Raw genomic sequence first — 22,420 nt, 5'->3', positions numbered from 1 at the left:
ATTCACCTGATGTAAATGGTGTAAATGGCAGGACTAGTCTGGTGGGCTAGTATTTAGTATGGCACTCAGGGCCTATCTGCGATTTCATATAGACCAAGCAATAAAAGTAAAAAGAAAACTGTTGATATTTTAGGTCCTAAAGCATCAGAATTCTCAATTAACTGGAAAGCTTCCATCATTTACTTCGAGAAGAAATGAGGGGGCCACTGAAAAATTCAACTGACATTGGTAACAAAAACAAGGGGCAATCAAAAATAGTCTCCTGGGGTTGTAATGGTTTTCCTCCAAGCTTTTACCTAAATCAGCAGTTCTCGGTTCTACCTGCCTTTAGTTTCTCTAAGCTTTCCTTCCAGTATCCTCAAATAGATGGACCCTTCTAAGCCTCATTTCACTGCATTACTTCTGTACTCTAAAACTTGAAAGGCTTGGGCTGAGAAAACCCAAAACCTCTTAGTCAGCCTTTCAAGGTCCCCTACCATCCAATCAGAACATACTTTTCTTAGTCTTTTCCCTAACAGCTCCTCTACATCTTTCCCTTTTGCCTTACCATCCAAAGCCCTGTCTTCCAGAATGCCTTATATGTTCTCCCCAAAGTCTTTTTCTTATCCCATTTACCATACTTGAAAGGCTTTCCCACTTCTTACTCTTCAAATTATATTCATCATTCAAAGTCCAAATCAGTCTCACCTTGTCCAGAACATCTTTTGAGAACATCACAGACCACAGTTATTTCTCTCACAGAATCTAATGTAGTTACTGTTTATCTCCAATTATTTCTCACTAGTTTTCCAATCAAGAAATTCAAAATTGTGTCAGACACCGACTCTGGGGGATGATGACATCTAAGTAGAGACCTAAGCATGACCACCCTGTTAACAGCCATGGAGACAAACTGAAAGCTTCTTAGGAAGCTGGTCATCTGAGACTTTAAGACCGGTGACTGCAATAATTGCATTTAACTAATACATAAGTTATAGAAACATGAGTTTCAAGAAAAAAAAGAAGAGAGAGTCTGCTTTTCTTACCTCTCCATTGAGTTGAGATCTCCCGGGTTTGGGCACCAAATCTGATGTGAGGGTGTTAGGGTTTTCAGGCTCAACACCTGTGCTGGTTTTTGTCTGACATTCACAAGGAATTGGATATGTAAACAAATGGAGGGGATAGCAAACAGAGTTTTATTGAAGGAGGAAAAGCTTGCAACACAATGGAAGAAAGGGGGCCTGAGCCAGTTGCCACAGGTCTGCTCAAATGGTCTAGTTATATAAGATCCCAACAAGGAAGAAACACTGTTTTCCTTTGAAATGAGTTATCAGCCCAGATCCTGGAACTCAAGACACCAGGGAGTCTTGAGGTAACCTTAGTCCTTAGAGGGAACCAGATGGCTCTGTGTTTTAATGATAATGGAGATTTCCTTATCTTTGTGCTCCTGACAGTGGCTGGTTTCCATCTGATTTTAGCACAGCAATAGGGGGCTATAAATTCTTCTGTGACTTATAATGGGGGCATAATGAGCATTTACTAAACCACAGAAAGCAAAACCATAGTAACTCCCTTATAAGGAGCCCCTCTCCTATCGACCTACTAATGGGGTCTAACTCCTTTCTCAACAACAGCTAAGGCATAACAACCCATGCTATGCCCATGTCTATTGCAGCAGGTGCCTGTGTTTCCATGAACATTTTTGAGCCAGTTCAAAAACAGACATACTGGTTCTTTCAGCGGTGTGAATATTTTCTCATCCTTGAAAGGGCCATGCTTAGTACTGCAATTACACTTAGTCCTAGTCTCTATTTCTCAGCCAGAACCACAAGCAATACATATTCAAATACTGGAAGGTTCAATGCTGCAATCATGCCACTTGAAAAGTTTTGTAATGGTATAGACTATGCGAGTACCCAGAGTTTGAACCACAGTAACATTCTTTAGATCTGCCTTTTCTCTCTGCTTCTTACCTTTGCTTGAGAATTTATCATACACCCATGCTATCGATCATCCTGTAGCTGTGAAAACACCACACAAGAAGGTGAATACATGTTTATTACAGTTTTTCGTTTTGTTTTTATTTTATTTTTAATTTTTATTGTGGCTAATGAGAGGAATGAACTAACTCAAGAGCAAGACAGAATTTGTTGGAAAGATAGGGAGTTGGTGCTGTACCTACTGGAGAGAACTTCAAGAAAACACATTCAAAGAGGACAGAAACCAGGGCAGCAGAGTTTCTCTGGTAGCAAAAACTATTGCTGTTCCTCAGGGTTGAAATAGCTCCAATCATTTTCAATGCTATTTTACTTGATTTTCTAATCCCCAAGAAAAAGAGTGCAGTTGAATCCTAGTTGGTCACACACTCAGTTCTAAATATCCTGATTGAGAGTCTCACCAAAATAGCATTCAATGACAGAGAAATCAACCCCCACAATCAAAATGGGTTCCTTTTTCAGAATAAGAAAATGGGTACTGAGTAGGAAGCACTAACAAATGGTCATCACCACTCAGAAATATTTCCCCAAGAGAGCTGAAGGCTACTAGAAAGCATGGACAAAAAAGGATTCATGGCCCAGTCTGGTGGCACAGGCAGCAGGAGCATTGGTGTGCAATGCTGCAGGCCATATAGCAAGGCTCTGGGTTCTCGCCTCGGGTTTACCTGAGCATGTGGGTACGCCATAATACAGGCAAGCTTTGGGACTTGGAGGAGGAGGAGGAGGAAAAGAAGGAGGTGGTGTGGAGATTCTGTCTATGCTCTCTCTCAATAAAGTTTTTTTTTTTTTTTTAAGAAAGAGCCAATAACCCTCTTAGGAATTTTAATATAAAATATGTTTTTAATTTGCCAAGACAATAACTTTTGGGGGGACTGAAAGAATGACAGCTGACCTATCAAATGACTTTTTCTGACTCCATTTCTAAGCTCTTTAAAGCCTTTTTTTAAAAAAATGGTATCTCTGCTCGCATGTAATGCACCTAAACTTCCAGTTGCCTTTTCCTCCTCTCAGTCAGACTGGGCTTACCATTTCCCTTCCATTAACCTTTTAGTTCATCTGCTCTTTATGTCTGTCATCAGCTGCAGGAGATGCTGATTATGTGGGGAGCCTCTGGAAAAGGGGATGAGACAGAGAAGCACCAGAAGATAAGAAGACCAACAAGAAAAAGATTAAAAACCTCTCAGCACTAAGTACAGTTAGAGCAGAGTACTGTTGCCAACCTCTGGAATTGTTGGCTTTGGACGGGGGAGGATGAATCAGTTTAGATAACTCAGGAATGGGCTTGAACCTTTGCCCAGACCTCAGAATGAACCACCGAACAAACCTCTGCGTTTTCCCAAATTGAGACATTGAGAAAAATATTAGAAGTGAGCTCCCCTTTCTCTCCCATCTCTGCATCCCTAGGGAATGACTGGGACCACAAGGCAATTTGTTAATAATAATGGATTAGAATTTCAGTACAAATTCCCCACTGGTCATTTTGATGTGTCAGAAATGCTTTACAAATGTTAAGTACTGCAATTAATCTCCAGAAAAAGGGAGGGGGAAGAAGTTGGCCAGCTGTAGAGGTTAGCGATTTCATGTAGTTAAGATTTTGTTATTGTTTTCTGCTTTTAAGATGTGTTTCCCTTGAAAGTCAGTCAGTCATCAAATATTTATTGATTGCTAATTATTTGCCAAGATTTGCAGTTGGGGCTAGGGGTACAGAGTGAGGTATGTAAACCCTAGTGCCACTCCCCTGTAGCTTCTAGGGAAGTATAAACACCAGCTGATTTAATGTATAAACTCACCTAGATTCTTGTACTCAAACATCCAGTCACTGAAGACAACACAGAAGCTTTCCTCCTGAGGGCTCCCCTTTAGTATTTGTGTTCCAACCCGCTGAATTGTGCAGTAAGGGCATTATAAAATCCGAATAGTTATTTTTTGCATTTAACTCATTTATGGCCCAATTTTTTTTTTAGCTTCAATAATAGAAAGTATCATTACCATTACTATTTCCATGATTAGAAGTAGTGGGAGTTGATGGGAGGGCTCCTTCGACTTTTCACCCTAATGTGAGTGGAGAATAAGCACACTGATGCACGCATCTTGACCTGCCTTCACAGAACTAAATAGTTTTGAATGATATCTGAAGGAGCTTGACAATGTTCCAGACCCCTGATGATGGCTTTTGGCAGTCGGTGCTTACACCTCTCATTTTCCAGTCCAAATGTTGGATGCAAACAACTCTCTGGTGTTCGGATTATATCCAACTACTCACATTCTTCCGGGCTCTCCTCAGACACTATTCCTATCACCACCTACCTCATCTCATTCAAAAGGGGAAACGTCTCTATAAACTGCTACCAAATGTGAGGAAGCTTGCATTCCTAGCTTGAGAAGCTATTTTCTGTTATGTTATTTATATTCTTTGGAAATTATGCCTTATGGCAACATAGGGATTTTTAGCAGCCACTGAATCAATCCCTTACTCTGAGAGATTAAATGTAGGTCAATCCAGAAAGTTGTGTGTGGATTTTTGATTTTTTTTTTTGCTATTGTTGTTGTTATTTTGGCAAAGCTCATATGTGCTCATCAAAGAGAGACAGAGAGCCAGAAAGACAGAGGGGGAGAGGGACCAACCTCAGTGGGGTATAGTCACACCTCAATCCCTTCTTTTTAATTTCTCCATCCTGTTGGTATTTTTGACAATTCCATACTGTCTCAGGATGTTTTTTAAGCCCCTTGAGGCCACAATTTGAACCATGTGGTCAGTCACGTAGACTGTGGCTCCCTTAACACTAGGCTACAGGGCTGGCTCAGGTGTGTATGTGTGTGTATGACTTTCAAAGAAACTTCTACAGGCTTCTAGAATGCTATCATAATTATTATAACATATTTCTCATTTAGATCTTACCTGCCATGCCTGCAGGAGTTGTCTAAATGACAAAGACAAAGCCATTAGATGTGATCCAATGTCGAGTCTGATTTAAGAAATATTTATTTAATATATATTATCAACTCCATTTCCTAATTTATTGAGCATCTGCTTTGGTTTACTCACTGTGCTGGACAGGGATCCAGGATAGAGTCCAGTGAAAAATAAATACTAACAATGAGGGTGTGGGGGATAATGGTCCAAAAATACAAATGGTGTGTGTGTGTGTGTGTATGAGAAGGAAAAGCTGTGGGGAGTGGTGGGGGGGAAGGGACAGATGAGGTCAGTACTGGGAACGTCGCAGTGGGTGGCCATTCATAACATTTCTTGTTGATAATACCATCGTGGACACCTTCTTGGCCTATCAGCGGACTAGCGTCTTGGCCGTCATGGTGACAGTGATGTTGAAGCTGGGGGCTCCACCGGTGTTCTTGGTATGAAGATCCATGATAAACTCTCCATCCTGCAGCAGAGAGTCCTGATTCACAGAACATTTCTGGCCTCTAAGTGTCAGCCCATTTATGAAAAACTCGATCAGTCTTTGCCAACCAGGACACCAACCTCAGTTGGCATGTTGATGAAGGTCTTCCCAGGGACAGCTACTGAGAAAAATAATAATATAAAATAAAATGAAATAAAATCTAACAAATATATTATTATAAAACATAAGTGCAACAACATAAATATGTACTGAGTGGGCCCTAATGCAATGGTAAAGCCCTGTACATAGGGAGCAGTTTGAATTCCAGCCTCGGCAACTTGAAAAACACACTATACATATGTATATGTGTGTGTATGTCCCAAATCCTGATAGAAGGGAGAAATGAAGGAAAAGGACTGTAATGTGACCATGTCCCACCGACTGGTGCTTTCTCTCTCTCGCTCTCTCTGACAATTGCACATGCCCTCTGGCATTGAGAAATGGAGAATACATAAAGAAACATGGGACCAGCAGTTAGCGTAATGGCTATGTCACTGGACTCCCAAGTGGTTGACCGTGGTTCAAGTCCCGGACCCAGTGGCTTAAATTCACACTGGGCACGTATGCGTGCATGCCCAAGATCCCAAGAGGAGAAGGAATTGTGGTGTGACCATCCTCCCTGGGGGGTGATTTCTTGCATTCTATCTCTCTGTCTATCAAAAAAAAAAAGAAACAAACAAATAAATATATACAATAGTGGTATTATAGAAAGAAGAAGAATTAGTTTCATTCAGGGAGAAAAGGAAATCAAGAGAGAACTCTCTTGAGAGGTCAGTTCTGGGGGCCAGGCAGTGGTGAAATACAACACTCTAAATGGCTGAGCCACATGGAAAGGTTCTGAGTTCACATCTAGGGAACCTCCCTGAATACACGTGTGAGCCTACGATCCAGAGCTGGCTGAGGCTGGGGGTGGATTGCCGTGTCAAGACACCACAGGGGGTGTGCACTCTCTCTCTGTTTTTCTCACTCATGGAAGTCATAAATAAATAAACTCTTTTATTTAAAAAAAAGAGAGAAATTTTAAATGTGTACACTCATTTTCTATTGTTGCTTAATCAGTTGCCCTAGCTTTAATGGCCGAAAGCAATGTCCATTTATTATCTCACAACTCTGTAGGTCAGAAATGTAGATATAGCTCATCTAGATCTTTCTTTCAGGGCTTCAGTGGACTACCATCAGGATGTTGGACAGAGCACATTTTCATCTGAGACTTTACTGACAAGAATTTATGATCATGTAAGACCAAGACCCTCAGCCACATATTTCTTTCCATGTGGTCCTTCTCACAACATGGCAGTTCAGTGCTTGAAGGCCCACAGGAGAGAGTTTGCTGCTCCTTCTTCCATCTCTAATCCTTAGACTTTTAGTTCAACAGCTCACCTGATTAGGTCAAGCCCACATAGGAAAAATCTTCCTTTCCATTAACTTAAAGTCAGCTGAGTAAAGACGTTAATTATATCTGTAAAACCCTTCCTCTTAGCCATGGGACATAATCCAGTCACAGGAAAGCAGATCGTTTTAAATAGTCAAAGGTCTGAACGACGCTCAAAGAGAGGTGATTCTGGGAGGGTGTAACTCTTTCACTTTATCTGGGAATTCTGCAGTCCACAAGTGGGTTTTGTTAGCTAAATAAGATTTTTTTTCCCAGGTGGACAATGGGTTAAAACATGCCATAACAGGCTGATACCACAGAGACACATGAACTTAATTTAGTACTCATATGTTGTTGCTATAAGAGCCTCGTGGGTTTAATGCACTAGTGTCTGATTTCTTTCTCTCCTTCTCCGAGATCTTCCTATAACCCTTGTCATTACTCCACTCTATTCCACACTCTCTCTGCCAAGACATTTTTCTTACTTATGGATCGGTACTAGTCACTTCTCTGCTTACAACTCTTTGATAATTCCATCCGATCTTTAGGTTGAAACCAAACTCTCAAACATGGCATCCATGAACCAACCTTTCTAACCTTGAGTTCAGCTTTATGCCTGTGATGGTTAATGTTATATGTCAACTTGACTGCACCACAGTGTCCAGAGATTTGGCCAAACATGAATCTGAATGTCTCTGTGATGAATATTTTAAAAGACACTTGGTGAGCTTATAAAGATTGTGGTCCATATAGTGATTACGTAGGGAAAGACCTAAGAGCATTAAGAGAAATACCCTTGTGTCCTATGGATGATAGTTAAGAAAAAGAAAGAGACCAGAAGTTGAGGATAAATGTTTTACTTGAGAAGTGGGTGTGTATTAGTGGCACTGACTGAGCTCAAACATGGGCTGAACAACATATTTGAAAGTAAGATAATGAGTTTCGATTTGCATCATCTGAGGCAAACGTCCATGGAATAATTGGATATTAAGGGGAATGTGGTAAGTTGGGCTTAGCAACCACTTCCACCCTTTCTGTATTAGTCTTTCTATATTTCATAAGCTAAAGTTAAACATTGTTTATACCCACTTGCACTTGAGATGTTACTTGCAAAGTAGGTTCTACCAGTGAGTTGCAGTGACCTAAGATTTGGCATGTGTAAGGGAGGCCAATACCTCTTCTGCTGCTCTGTTGATCTCAGCCAGTAAGATTCTGGTGTTGTGGGTATTTTCTTCTAGAGGGTTCCAGTGTCCAGGTCTACTTTTATGTCCTTCAAGAAGCCATTTATGCGATAATCAATGGTCAATGTTCCAGCATCTGGTCACCAGTTTAAAGGTTGTGAAGTGCTAGTTTTGGGTAGTGGTAACTTCCTGATCACAAGAGCATAGTTGGGATGGTTGAGTGCTTAAGTACAATAGACTCACTGCTAGCTTTCAGACTCTCCACCTTCTCAATCATCACAAAAACAACACCTTTTCTGGGAAGATCCTTCAGTGTTCTGGAAGTCATTCCTGGAGTTTCATTCTAGAGGCTGTTCTTTAGTTCTTAGGAATATTTTGCAAACCCCACTCCCTATGTGAAATTATTTCTACTTAAAAAACCCAAGGTTAGTTTTTTTTAAATTTTTTATTTCCTCTTCTGAACCAGGACGGATACAAATATATCTAACAGAGAAAAAGATGTCAGTCTTATTTGGATGAATATTCAGAAGACATTTTGACTAAAGAGATAATTCAACTTGTCTTATGTAACCACTAGCTGGTTTAGTTTGAGGCCAGCCAAAATAAAAATAGTGTCAGTAAGGGGAAACTTGACATTGCACATATTTGTGATGTGGATAGCAACATATTTAGATAGCACTGTAATAGTGTCATTGCACTAATAACCAAAAACTTAATTGCAAAGAGAACCCAAACCTATTAGCTTGAAAAGATACTTATTCTCAAGTAACAGACAGTTATACTCTAACTATTTCAACCAGAAAGCTATACAATATCATTTGAGATATTCATTGCTATTGGACTTAGAATCAGAAAGTCTCAGTTTCTTCACCTATTAAAAAAGAGAAGAGGTTGGAGGTGATATTCAAAATTGCTACAGGGCCTGACATTCTACAATGCCAGGGATTCTTCAACTTGGTAGCCCAGTGCTACACTGCTAGTATATAGGAGGTCCGTTGTTTCGTTATGTTTTAGTTTTTTAATAAAGAAATTACATTTTTCTGGGACCAGCAGTTGGCATAATGGCTATGTTGCTGGACTCCTGTGTAGTCGATTGCAGTTCGAGTCCCAGACACAGTGGCTTAAGCTCACACAGGGTCCATGTTCATGTGTGCCAAAGATCCTGAAAGGAGAATGGAGGAGAAGGAATTGTAGCATGGCCATCCTCCATTGGGGGGGGGGGGATTTCTCAGTTTCTGTCTGGCTCTCTCTGTCTTTTTGGTGAGCGCATGTACCCTATAGCAGAAACCTCTCAAAAAAAAAAAAAAGTTACATTTTGCCAACTGGCTTTATCACTGTGTTCATAGGTCTTTTCACATTCACTGGCATACATCAGTCAAATGTGCTTCTCTTCTCTGCTCGGCATTTGTTCAGTGGGAAGTGCTAGGGAATAAGACGGGCAGAAGAACTAAGCCAAAATGTGAATATTCTAAAATTTATGACTAACTTGTCTTTAATCAGTTTGTGACTTTTAAAAAAGATCTGGGTGGGGACAGGGGTGTTGAGAGGAACTGGTGATTTCATGTAGCTCCTGCTTTCCATCCTACAAAAATCCTGTAGACAAAGAAATAATCAGGGCCCAGATATTAACTTAGAAAGTAGAGACAAAGAAAATAGCAAAATCACTAAAATATTATAGCCCATAAAAATGTCTTGTCACGGTAGCAGGTGACAGAGCATGGGCAAAAACCTCTGTCTTCTTTTTTATTTATTTATTTTTTGAGAGGATTTTGCCTTAGGGCATGTACCCTTGCTGGAGAAAGAGAGATACAGAGACAATGAGAGGGAAAGTGAGAAATCACCCTCAGGGCGATGGCCATGTTGCAATCCCTTTTCTTCCATTCAAGTCCAATAATCTTACTATGTGACTTTTTAGCAATGTATTTTTTTCTTAGGTCATACAAAAGTAAACTCTCACTCTCCTTTCTGAATTTTCAATCAATAGAGTCCAAGACTGGGGTGTTTTATTCTTTGGGGAAAATTCTCCTCGAGAGAGTCAGATTCCATCTAATGCACCATCAGATGTCTTGATGTAGGGCTTAGAAAAATGGATTTCCCTTAACTGCACCTCTTTGAATGTGTCCGTGTTAACTCACTGCTTCTGCTTGTTGACAGCTGAGGCTTCTATTGCCAAGATCTCTGCAAATGACCTGGATCTTTGGCTCAAGGATCTGTTCAAACTGGAGAGCCCCAGGCTGTTTTCAAAGACAAATATGATTGGATATCTTTGTTTCACATCAGACCATGTGGGTTCAGCCTAAGGGTGAGGGGATTGTTCAGCTCCCAGGTTGAATGTTCAAGTGGCTGCCTCTCAGTTGTCAATGCTTCCTTGTCTGAATCATCTAGGCTTAGTAAGCTGCCTCTGTCTCCTTGGGTTATACTCAGAGCTTGTCCTGGGAGAGGGGAATCTGCCTGAGAAGAAAAAGTGACAAGCTTCACATAATCCCTTCCGGAAAAGGAAACAGAGCTCCAGATGCTGAAGAAGTTCTCTATTTTATAGAACCTACTGATACATTGAACCGGGACTGCATAAATGTAGGCTTTAAATTTAATGTACCTTGTGAAACTAAGAAAAATCATGTGGTCTTTTCCCTGTTACAAACTAAGAAGTATGTACAATTTCAGTAAGAAGATAAATGACCACATGATCATCTTCCTTTCAGCTCAAATTCTGCAGAGGTTACTTACTTACGTGCTATGGAGAAGTCTAACGCACAACATTGAAGACTACTATCAGTTTTAACTCTGGTTTACTATAAACATTAGTGGATTCCTCTTTTCCTTTTCTTTGCTCAGTAGTTGAGTGGCAAGTCATAAATCTATGCAGAGCAATAATTCCTTGATAAGCTGAACAGCATAAACCCTGCTAGGGCTTCCATATATGGTTACCAAAACAATGTTAGTGCCACTGGTATATGTAAGTACCTGCCTATTGACCATCTAATAGATACCTCAAGATGACAAAGTTGAACTGACCTGATTCTTCTGCACACCTGCACTTCCCTCTTATAAAGCAAAACAGAACAAAAATATAGGCCCACCTGTGGGAGCCCAGGCAGTCGAAGTACTGCAAAGTGACGCTGGAGACCATGCAGGAAGGTTCCGGGTTCCTCCCAGGTCTGCCTCAACACACAGAGTGCACCAGTAGACATTACCTATGATCCTGGCTGGCTGCAGTACTCAGGAGAAGATCATGGACGAAGACCCTGTCCAAGATGCCTGCCTCTCTTTCTCTCTCTCCCTATCTCTGGAAACAAATGAATAAATTTTTAAAAAGTAAATGGATCCATATTTGTCTTCACACTCAGCCCCTTCTACCCACCAACTAACAAAATCAATGTCTTCTCTTTAGTCTCTAACCTGACATCTACTGTTCACTGTCCTTTCAACTATTCCAGCTCAGGAGCTCACCATTTCTCTTTAATTTTGCAAACAGCTTCCAGTGTGGTAGGTCTCCTTCTAAGCTTTCCTCCTTCTAATCCATTCTCTAATTGCTATCAAAGAAGATTTTATAACAAATCTGTTGGCGTTCTTTACCAACTCCCTCAATAGCTTCTCCATAATAAAGTCCTAACTCCCTAGCTTGGCACTGGCTCAACTTTGCCTCCCTCTATAACGTCATTTATCACCATTCCCTGCCTCGTACTATCCTTATACAGCTATATAGATGCTCTCTCTTTCTCCTTTTCTCTCTCTTTCTCTTGCCCCTTTATTCTTTGAGATAATCCATTTATTACCTCTTGGGAGAATCTTCTATGATCCACCAAAACGCCATTAGGAAACCTGTTTATATGTTCCCAAAACATTGTTCTCTGCCATAAAATGATTTTTTAAAATTTCTTTCTTTTATGAGAGATAGAGAGACAGAGATGAGGGAGAGAGGTATCCTTGACAGGCCTCATCATGAAATGATCTCCACCAAGCTTCCTTCCAGCCAGGACCACCAGTGTGCATAGGCACAACTAGAGCATTCAGATAGGCCCAGTATCCAAATCCTGGGCCTTCACATGTAGCTCCAGTACCGTGCAACTGGGATCCTGTCACCTACACTCACTGCAGCTGGGCCTGATAGTATTTTTTCTTTTTTGTAATTTACTTATTTCTCTTTTTCACGAGAAAGAAAGAGACCGAGCAAGAAAGCATTCTCCATAGGGTCTCACACTGAGATTTCCACCATAGTCTTCAAGCTAGCCTAGCTCCCTGGCATGCATGTGTGTGCTTGGTGTGAACAGGTTAACCCAGAACTAACCTCCAGTCTTCTATGTGGCTTCCAGCACTGCAGAGTGCTGTGCAGGTAGGGCATATTTTTAAAATACTGTTAGCAATCTGTATTTTTGCCAGTTTCTTCCCAAGACTGTAAACTGCTTGAAGATGGAAGGAAGGTCTTACACATGTAGCTATCTCCAAACCAAAGAAGTGAGTCTCATATAAAGTATGTCCTTGACAAGACTGAAATTTTTGGAAGCCCCTAGTAAGCTGTGTAAGTGGGAAAAGTCTTCAACTCATTCCAAGCAAACATTTCAGTATGATTCTTCTCAAAGGTAACCCGTGTTCTATATTGTTAATACGTATGTAGGTAATTTTTCTGACCCTTCTACCTCTTATAAACCTATTTTTCTCTCATTTATTTGGTATTTGAGACACATTTTTTTCCTTTTTAATGCTTTAGATGACCAAAGCACTTCACTGGTTTTTACCCTTTTGCCTTAAGCTTTGATATTTACACTTGATATTCTGTGACTCTATTGTTTAATTTCTTAAGTGAAATAATAAATAGCCCTGGTAACAAACAATCTATTGATTTGGAGGAAAGACCTTGAAAAAATATTGGAAACTAACTTTGAATATAGACTTAGTTATTGTGCATCATCGGTTAATGTGAATAATGTAGCATTTATTTTGTCTCTAATGCAAGACTCTTTTATCAACCCACTTAGACCTTTTTAATTAATTTATTTTTTTGAGAGGTTTTTGCTATAGGGCGTGTGTGCTTGCCAGAAAGACAGAGAGAGACAGAGAGACAGAAAGTGAGAAATCACCCCCAGAGGGGATGGCCAGGCCGCAATCCCTTCTCCTCCATTCTCCTCTCAGGATCTTGAGCACGCACATACACGTGTCCCGTGTGAGTTTAAGCCACCAGATCTGGAACTTGAACTGCAGTCGACTACATGGGAGTCCAGCAATGTAGCCATTACGCCATTTGCTAGTCCCAAGACCTTCTTTAAAAATTAAATTTACAGGGCTGTCCTGTGGCATGGTGGTTAAAGTGCTGAACTCCCACATGGTTGACTGTGGGCTGAGTCCCAGACCTGATAGCTTGTTTTCTCACTTTCCTTTTCTCTCTGTCTCTCTCTGGTCAAATTAAAAAATAGTAGTAATAAGTAAAATTAAATAAATAATTCAAAAAAAATTAAATTGACATTCACAATTCAAAACAGTAAGCTATTGCTTGGAAAATTTTTGAAGGATAAAAATACATGAAGGCTAAAAGTAATTTGGGTAGGGTTCTCTATGAGGGACTTTTAGTTGTATCACCTCAAGAGATTTTAAATATTGTGCTCCAAAGCTGTCTATTATTATAAACTTTATTAAAAATTGCATTCAAGGGCCAGACCCATGGTGCAGCAGTTAAGTGCTGGGCATAGAAAACTGGCTATTTCATGGTTGAATGTGATTTATATTTCAGTCCCTGCAGCATAAGAAACACTCTGGACACATGTGAGTATGTGCCCAAAATCCTGATGGGAAGGAGAAATAACGGAACAGGGATTGTGATGTGACCATGCCCCACTGGGGGTACTTTCTCTTTCTCTCTGGCAAGTGCAGGAACTCGCCAGTAATTAAAAAAAAATTGTTCTTGGGGCTAGCAGGCAGCAGTGGTTAAGGCGCTGGACATCCATGTGGCCAACTATGGTTTGAGTCCTGGACCTGATGGCTTGAAACTCCTTCAGGCACAAAATGCTGAGAGGAGAATGGAGGGGAAGTGATTGCTGAGTGGCCTTGCCCCCTGTGGGGACAATTTCTCACTTACTCTCTTTGTGTGGCTCAGGCAAGCTCACATGCCTTAGAGCAGAAATCTCGCTACCAAAAATATAAAATAAAATAAAATAAAATAAAATAATTGTTATTTTAGAGATCAGGTGGTGCCACAACAGTAAAGCACCTGGACCCACATGGGAGGGTTCTGAGTTTGCTTCCTGGGATTTCCTTACACACCAAGTGCACGTGCGCACGCCCACGATCTGAGCTGGCTGAGTCTGGGAGACGGATCACAGCATGAAGAGTCCATTGGGGGTTTCTCGGTTTCTCTGCCTCTCAGAAGAAATAAACTAAAAAAAAAAATATTCTAACTGGTTATACCATTTTTCCATAAATAATTTCAAAACATTGCAAATAAAACTGTATAAAATGAACATAAATTTTGTTACTAGGTTTATCAAAATAAATGATCTACAAAAGAAAAATAAATAAATAAATAAATAGATAAAAGCTCTGTTGGTCAGCAACCTGTTCCAGACCTTGAATAAGCAGATAAGAATGCTCAAAATAAGACATAAAAGAGACATCGTCCACGTTTTGATGGCAGGTAATTTACATAAATTTAAAAGCATTTGACACTGGAGATGCGGAGAACTGAGCTAATCTATCAGTGTTCAAACTGTAGTCTGTAGATCCCAGAGAGTTTCTGAGACCCTTTCAGGACTCTCAGAGGTGCAAAAATAGTTTTCATAATACAAAGACAAAGTTGGTTGAAAGTTTGCAGTTTACAGCACTGTGAGTGTCTCAGTACTTCTCTACAACATCTCAAGGGCAAAAGAAATACTTTGTAGTGTGCTTTGTAAGTAAAGTCTGCTATCAGAATCTATTTGTCATCTCTTTCCAGAGATCTCTCAAAGTTGTGACATTATTTTCTGAGATTGATCCATCTATCTCCTCTCACACTTGGGACACATTCAGGATTGGCGTTGCAAGAGAAATAAAAGAGCCTGTGTTTTTCGTGACATGGCAACTGGAATGGGAAGGCTCCATGACACTTTTAGATGTCAGATTTTGCAGACATCAGAGATCAGCGTTGATAATTGTTGTCATGAGAACTAAGAGTAAAACATCTCTATTTAAGGAAAATAAATCCTTTCATGGTTTGTGTGATTGAAATGCCTTAAAAATTAAATGATAAATTTTAGCTGAATGAATGTCTGAATTAATGCACTGTGTTTTTTGTATTGGGGTATGTACGTGGGAGGGTGGGGTTATTGTGAATGCTCATACTTCCCTGCTCACATGTGCTGAGAGAGATACGACTGATCACCTCCACATGTGACCACGACGGGTGTTGAAGAAATTCCCTTAAGCACTGATTTGCAAATATAATTCAAACTGCAATAAGAAGTTTGAACCTTCAATGTCATTTTGCAGAAACATGAAAGAACAAGAGGAGTGAAATATAATACAGAGAAATCACATTCCATTAATATAACAAACGTGTATTAAGTCATCTTAGTGTCTAGGATAACACTGTCCTAGACACTAAGATCACAAACATGAGTATGATACAGTGGATTCATGATCTAATATGAATCTGTATTTAAAATAAATATGGTTCATACAATAACAAAGACAGGCACAGAATGCATGAGGAACAAATTAAAAGGAGCCCCCAATTTCTTCTAATGAGTTCATCGAGAAGATCTCAGAAGATCTCCAGAAGGAAAGTCATGAAGTCATGCAAAATCTCAGGGTATATGGGGAACAGTGAGTCATAGGATGTGGTCAGAGTGGGACTTCATGGAGACCAGGAAGGTGGGGACAGTAGCTCCTCAGGAAGCTGCAGACTTACATTAGGGTCAGAGGACTAAGTAGGTGTCATAAGGAATTCAAATGGAACCTCTAGCCTAAGTGATAGAAAGCCTTAAAATGTGGGAACCAGCAGTTAGCGTAATGGCTATGTCGCTGGACTCCCACGTAGTCGACCGCGGTTCTAGTCCTGGACCCAGTGGCTTAAAACTCATGCTGGGCACGTGTGCGTGCATGCCCAAGATCCCGAGAGGAGAATGGAGGAGAAGGGATTGAGGCGTGACCATCCCCCCTGGGGGGTGATTTCTTGCTTTCTGTCTCTATGTCTCTCTCTGTCTGGCAAGCGCACATGCCCTGTAGCGAAAACCTCTCCAAAAAAAAAAAGAAAAAGAAAAAGAAAAAGAAAGCTTTAAAATGTTTTTAAGATAACCTCCTGGAGACGACCTAATGTGCTAGGTCATTTTTGTAGGGCCATGAGGTCAATGTCAAAAGTCTATGAGGAATTTTGAAACTGTTAATTCATTTAAGCAGTCAGTATCCTAAAGAGCTAAGCACAAGCTATGTGAGCTTAGTCATGTCACCGAAACCATAAAAATTTTTAGAGAGGGCCATTTAGCATATTACTATGTTATGAAATGATAGTTTAAAATCATAAGATCGATTTTCTTTCGTCAGTGAAATAGCTTCATCTCTGTGCAAGTAATTTACATCATCTATTTTTGAAATGAATGTAACACATTGTATTAATAGAAGCCTAGCAAACTATTGTTGAATTATATATATATATGGTGGTAAAATGTCAAGTTGTTCTGGTCTACAGGATCAGTATGATGCTGCCAAGTTAAATACTGTAACTTACATAATTATTTTAAAACATGTTTTAGGACAGTTGCTCTTTATTTTAATCCCTACAATATTTTCACTCCCAGAGGGCAGACAGTCTTATTCTTTTTTGTATAACTGAGGCTCAAAGATAGATTTAGAATTTAAATGAAGATCTCCTCATACCCAAGTGTACACCCTTGCCAACCATCTCTCCTAGCGCTTCTTCCTTTTGAATGTCTTGGACCATAGGGCCTTTTCATGGAAACTTATTAGAATTCTGCTTGTGGTTAAGCAATCTAGCAATGAAAGCTATGTTGTCCTGGTTTCCTAAATGTCTGAGAGATGAGTTCCTCGGCGGGAAAAATGCATGCAGCTGTCAGAGCAATAGGCTCCGGAACAGGCCAACAATTTTACAGTTAAAGACCAGATGTGATTGAAAGTGTCGATAAAAAGCAGAGTCGCAGGGTCGAGGGCTGATTTTCCCCATCAATTTTAACCGTCGCTGTCGATTACAGCAATGGCAGTTATTTATACATTCCTCGGGGAGGTTATTGATCAGGAATCAGAAGCTGACAATTCATCCCAGTTTAGAACAATTGTCCATGAAGTATTCTTCTCAGTTCATCTCTCTCTCTCTCATTTTTCCCCCTGCATATTTGAAAACATTCTGGAGGGGAACTGTGGGAATCCTCTTCCCCAGAACACTGGCAGAGCTTTCTTAATTCCATTAATGGAAGCATGGTGCCAGTACGAAATGCTTCGTTAAATATTATCCTAGCTGGCCCCTTTATTTCCAGCATTCCACTGGCACAGAGTTCAGAACTGAGATGTCTGCAAACATGTTAGAAGGTGAGGAGTCTTTTTTTTTTTTTTCTTTCTTTCTTTCTCCTGGCTGCTAGCTGGTAAGTTCTAAACTCAGAGTTGTTGCTGAATGGTGCTGCCTGGCATGAAAGAATATAGGGAAGTAAGTTGCAGCTCTTTTTTAAAGAGTCACAGCAAAGAACTGTGGTTCTGGATAATTTCCCATGCTCATTCTTTTCAAAATGAGGAATCTTGAAGTTCAGCCTATAGTATGAAATTACTCAAATTCCAGTTTTTTCCCCAGGAACTTGACAAGGCAGGATATATTTTGCATTGCTAAATAAGCAAAAGTAAGTGTTCTTCCCAATCTTGAATGCACATTGGTGTCTATGTACCACCCAATAATCTACATAGTTTTTATCTCCACTGCGTGTACCTAGGGAGAACAATTCCGAAAACTGAATTCATGAGTCCTGGGAAGACTGTATGAAACGTGAACCGACTTCCAGGAGGGCCAATCAAGCAAGTGAATGTGAATTCCTTCTATTTCCTTTATGAAAGAAAGGTTCACAGGGGAAAAAGGTATTTATAACTAGTGGCCATTCTGAAGTTCTTTTCTGACCACCAGTGTTGCTCTTGTTTATTTATAGCCACCACCACTTTACTCATTTGGGTGATAAATACAGAGAAACTGTTAAATTGAAATTAAAATAAAACAAACCTATCCTACAGCATTTTTGTAATCAATTTGCTAAGAATATTTTCTCCTATGACCTAGTTCTTTATGCACAAATGTAAATGCATAATGAACATAAATAGCAGTTCTAATCTTACACTTGAACCTTCATGTCAATGCCACTGGTATGAACGCCCGAGTCATTGAATGTGCAAGGGTGGTACCCAAGGCAAAGGGACTCATGCTTCACTGAACATTAAGCCTCCACCCTCCCTTGGGAAAATATTGCCTACTAGGTAACCTGACATACCTCCCTTTCAAGAACTATAAGCACTATTTAGAAAAGGATTTTAACATATGGAACACAGTATCAACACACATGAGATTTGCAGTATGTGAAATAAGACTAAAAATATCGCAGTATTCCAATTTTTTGCATCTTACTTCAAAAAACTAGGTCACGATCAGGTCTAATATGAAGTGATAAGTATAGCAGTATTGGGATGAATGAGGACCCATGGTGAGCATGGGGCCAGCCTCTCAGCCTGAGGCTGTCAGGGCGATGTAACACAGGCCATGCATTTAAACTAGCTTCTGAATGATGAATGGTCGTTTGCCCAGTAGAGAGGGAAAGGAAGCTGTGGTGAGCTGCATTTGAAGAGGACTCCATGGCCTTGCCCTTGTGTAATTCCCTCCCATTGACTATGGGGTGAAATCTGTGGATATAGCAAGATATTATTTCTGTGACTGTACAGTCAGCCCTCTGCATCCATCAGTTTGGCATCCATAGATTGCCATCTGGGAACAAAAACAAAAATAAAAACAAAAAAAGAGGATGTCTGTGCTGAATAAACACAGACTTTATTTCCCTTGTCATTATGCTCTAAACAACACAGCATAACAACTATTACATAATATTTATATTGTATTATGCATTTAAAGTAATCTAGAGACGGGTTAGAGTATACAAAAGCATATGTATAAATCACCATTTTATGTAAGGACTTCAGCAACCTCAGATTTTCTTATTTATAGGGAGGCCTGGAACAAAACCTTTGAGAATACCCCAATAGATGACTCTAATAATATATAGCAAAAGAGATTTTGCAGATATAATCATAGTCCCTAGTCAGGTGATTTAATCAAAATGAGGAGGCCTTGGGAGCCTTACGTAATCAGGTAAACCTTTTAGAAGTATCGAACCCATTCTGAAGTCAGAAAGATGGGAAGTGTGAGAGTACCTAGTGTGACGGAGACAGACACCCACAAGTGCCTGAGAGCAGCCTTCAGGAGCCAAGCATAACTCCCAGAGAACTAGCAAGCTCCTGGAACCTAGGTCCTAGGACAAGGAAATTAATTCTGCTGACAACCTGCAGCAGCCTAGAAGCAGATCTTTCCCTGGCCAAGTCTCCAATGGAGTCTGCCACTTTAATGTCAACCTTCGGGACACCAAGCAGAAAACCCAGTTCTGCTGAGCATGAACTCTCATCTGTTCTAGGTGAGAGGATAAATGGGTGTTATTTTAGCTGTTACACCACAAAGTATGTTAGCCCCTACAGTAATAGAAAAATAACACAGAAGGGAATCCTATAGAGAGTTAATAGCACAGGCTACCTTGTGGGTGAGAAGGTAGGTGGGATGTGATGGGATAGCCAGCATTTGCTGTGGCCAGCCAGACATCACTCACTGACAAATGATGGGGCGAGGTAAAAAGTGAAGTTGGAGCTACTTTGTTAAAGGCCTATTTTAAGAAGCATGAACCAGGTTTTGAACACAGAGGGAAAATAATTATGCCTGGATTTAGAAAAATAAAAGGAGGCAGTATGAAGTGAATTGGAGGAAGGTGATCCTAAATAGAAGGACTCTAACAAGGGAGTTAGGAAAACACTCAAGGCTGAAAGCTGGGCTGAGCTCTGACGATGCAGAAGAGGAGGTGACGTCAAGAGACTTGTAGTGACCAATCTGACTTTTTGGTCCATTTGTTTTCATAATTTTAAATCTCTGGTAAAACACGATAGAATCGTGGATCTTCAGCTGGATGAAACCTCAAAGAATCATCTAACTATATTTTAAAAGCTCACCGTAAACTGAGACAACACCATGTTGTCCAAATGAAAAATAAATAAGTCTAAGTAAAATTACATGAGTTGTATTATTTTAATTTTTTTCATATATAAATTCTGATTATAGCATAGTGATTTGGTTGATCCCTGGTACTATTTCAAGATAAATCAGATAAAGTACCCATAAAAAGAGATACATCAGTCATCTTGTCTAGTCTCCTGCCTTTAGACAGGCAAAATATTATTATTTCAATGAAGTAATGGAGGTTAAAGAGACCAACTAACCTGTCACCAAGTCATCAGCAGAGGAGAGAGTGACTAGAGTTTCATTCTGCAGACTCCTGTTTTTTCCATTATACCGTTAACAGTCAGCCAGGCAGAGGATAGCATTGGAGAGGCTGAGGAGATGTTAACTACAGGAACAGGGTCATGTGAGAAATTACATTTCCTCGATGAGTCTGGGAATAATGTGGGCAGCAAAAAGCATTTTTGTTCTCCTTTTCTTTTCTTTTCCTTTTTAATTTGCCAGAGGCCACATGCATTAGTCAGACAGAGACAGACAGACACAGAGAAAGAGAAAGTGAGAAAGCATTCCCCTCAACACACACACACACACACACACACCCCTCCACCCTGTGTGGGGGACGTTCATGCCACCATCCCTTCTCCTCCATTTCTCCCTACTTTGGGGATTTTGGCCTACATACACACACAGGTGTGGCATGTTTCTCAAGTCACAGGGTCAGGACTCAAGCTGTAGAGTCAGTTATGTGGGGTCCAGCCATCTTAACCACCTTGACTGGCTTTTCATTCTTAAGTCTTTGTCATACAAGGGGACTTCAGGAAGTTCACAGAAGAATGGAGTTGAAATATGATTTTGTTTTTGGCACAAAAAAATTTTTATCTATGCATACTTTTGCATAACATGCATTTCACATGATCTTTTTGAAAACTCCTTGTCTTTAAATGGAGTGTATCATCTATTGTATAATTTTATCAAATAGCAAAACTCACCTTTTAGCACAGAACAGTTAGTCATCTTTTGATCAATTCCAGCAGTTTTATGAAACAGACTCAGATTTAAACCTAAAGAACTATGTTCAGGTTTTTATTTTTTTTTTTTGCTTGCTTTTATTATTAACCAAGAGTTAAGATTTAATTATGCCCAGGGTCCCAACAGCACATTGTACTTATTGGCATAATCCCTGGAAACCCAGATGTTGCATATTAATATCATAATAACCATTACTGTTATGACTTCCTGCAACATTTTTCTTTCTTGTAGCTGATCTTTTAAAAAAAAAACAAGCTTCATTATTTTGGGTGCTTACCTAGATGAAACATTTGCTTTTGCACTTAAGTGCTGTCAGATCACTGTGGTTAGAACGAAGCAGGGCAGCCTGTCTTATGGGGCTCCTTCCAGGATTCCTTTGAAGTCCCTAGAAACACCGTGCAGAGCAGGGACGTCTCCATGTGGAAGGACTGATAAGGATCAACATCCTTAAACCAGGGTGAAAATATGTTCACTTCAGAAAATACTATGTCTTTGGTTTCCATTTATATTCAAACCTTTTAAGGATCCTAGAGAAATAGCACAGGAGCTCTGCCTCTGTTCCCTGATGAATCGAGCATTTGTTGCCCTGGAAAAAGAATCCATCCTGTGGGGGTGTCGATGGCAGCTGAATGAATACCAGAAAGGATGAAGGATTACAAATCAGGCCCCGGCCCCAGTTGTATGTGATTTCAACCAAGTGTGGTATTATTTTTCCTTCATGTTCAACTGCCTTCTGCTTTTCTTCCCTGTTAGGATGTAAGGTAGAGCACGCCCGGCCCAGGTCTGTGCTGTCGGCCCGTCTGGAAGGGGCGTCTCAGGCTCTCTGCTCTAGACTGTGGCATTTTCCTGAGCCTCCCTATGCAATGGTGGGTGTTGTTTGTGGTTTTTCAGGTGGTGCTAAGAACTTTAGAAAAGCTTCTCTTTGGTGGTTCATGATATTCCTGGGGATGACTACAAGATTTGTAAGACAAATCAACATTTTGGATGAAATTCCAAAATGAAGCAACACAATAAACTATAATGTGGCCTAACCCTAATAGAATGTTATATCATCATTAACTTGGGAATTTAGTGTTTACGAATTTAGGCTTAATCATATTCTAATGCCATCAAATCGACCACACTCAGGACACGTTCCCATTCATATCCTTGCAAGCACAGTCTTCCAAAGGAGTTCTATTCAATTCCTGTGTTGCCTGGGAGCCCATGTGCCTCTATGGGGATTACTACATCTTTCC

Source organism: Tupaia chinensis, unplaced genomic scaffold (assembly GCF_000334495.1).
Source record: "Tupaia chinensis unplaced genomic scaffold, TupChi_1.0 Scaffold000026_1, whole genome shotgun sequence".
NCBI lineage: Eukaryota > Metazoa > Chordata > Mammalia > Scandentia > Tupaiidae > Tupaia > Tupaia belangeri.
The sequence above is the reverse complement of the archived record's forward strand: the minus strand, read 5'-3'. Positions refer to the sequence as shown.